The sequence below is a fragment of the Panthera pardus genome, unplaced genomic scaffold, assembly GCF_024362965.1.
Source record: "Panthera pardus isolate Hobbes unplaced genomic scaffold, ASM2436296v1 HiC_scaffold_1, whole genome shotgun sequence".
Classification (NCBI taxonomy): domain Eukaryota; kingdom Metazoa; phylum Chordata; class Mammalia; order Carnivora; family Felidae; genus Panthera; species Panthera pardus.
The window spans coordinates 5,242,413-5,243,918 of NW_026526654.1; the positions used below are offsets into that span (position 1 = coordinate 5,242,413).

The 1,506-nt window shown below is 38.5% G+C and overlaps 1 pseudogene; it reads right to left on the reverse strand.

The window, feature by feature from the left end:
• Nucleotides 1-330: 330 nt before the first annotated feature.
• On the reverse strand, nt 331-1,266 carry LOC109257126 (olfactory receptor 2T27-like; annotated as a pseudogene).
• Nucleotides 1,267-1,506: the final 240 nt, after the last annotated feature.

Genomic DNA, 1,506 nt, shown 5'->3' on the forward strand with positions numbered 1-1,506 from the left:
CCTTCTTTGCCTCTGTGATGGAAAAATATAATGACAATAATCCTTGTTCACCTTTGTGGGTGATTTAATAAACATTATATACACTTCTATCTATTTGCTAACAAATACCTTTTATTCAAATATTTTTTATTAATGCATCTCTTTACTGAATTCCATTGTTTTGTTTCAAACACAATAAGATTATTGAAGATTTAATGGTTGGTTTCTAAAATAATCTATGTTTCTAAATAGACATTCTGTGTAGCTGAAGAAAGACTTTTATACCATAGACTTTTATTTCCACACTGGAACTGATTTTGGATAGAAAATACAGCAGTGATACCTCTTAAACTATTTTGGTGTTAGATACTTTCCCAAGACCTTCTTTACAGCTTTCATAACCTCCTTGTTTCTAAGGCTATAAATTACGGGGTTCAGCATGGGGTGAGAATAGTGTAGAAGATGGAGATACCCTGATCCAGTGCTGGGGTATGGGAGGAGCCAGGTGTCATGTACACCACTATCCCTGGTCCCAGGTAGAGACTCATTATAATCAGGTGAGAAGAGCATGCGGATAGGGATTTTTTTTCTCCCCTCAGGAGAGTGTATTCTGAGAACAGTGAGGAAAATTCGAATATAGGAGGTCACTATTAGACTAAAGGGGATGAGTATAAATATTATACTTACCACAAACAACATCATTTCATGGTGTGAAGTGTCCTCACAGGATAACTTCAGGATGGCTGGTATCTCACAGAAGAAATGATTTATCTTCAGACCACAGACAGAAAAACGCATGGTGTAGATGGTTTGAATGAGTGAATTTAGAGCAGCCCCAGTCCATTATGACACTGTCATTACCAAGCATACCTTAGAGTTTATGATAATTGTGTAATGAAGGGGGTTACAAACAGCCACAAATCAGTCATAGGACATAAAGGTTAGGAGAAGACACTCAGCACCACCTAGAGTTAGACAGAAGAACATTTGTACTCCACAGCCAATGTAAGAGATGCTGTGCTTCTCTAAGGAATGGTTGATAACCATCTTAGGAACCAAACTGGAAATATAGAACAAATCAATGATGGAAAGCTGACTGAGCAAGAAGTACATAGGGGTGCTGAGGTGGGAGTCCACCCAGATCAGAAAGATGAGTATGGAATTCCCTTTGAGGGTAATGAAGTAGATGAGAAGAATGAGGTAGACCAGGAAGCTGACATACTGGAACTCAGGGAAGAGACCCAAGAGGATGAAATCTGTAGTGGATGTGTCATTTAATTTTGCCATACCCCAGCCTCATCAGTGGCAGCTGTTGTGTGGTAAGAGGAAAGCATAGGTCATCTGTTACATCTTATGTCTTGTTATGAGCTTTTGATTTTATACTTTTTTTTTCTATCCATTATTCCTTCTACCTCCTCACAGACCCAAATAGCATGTAAAACATATTGAGAATCTTCTAGGTTGAAGAATATATGGATAATTCAGGAGAGTTGCACACAGCTTGGAGAAAGCATGGTGGAACCTCTG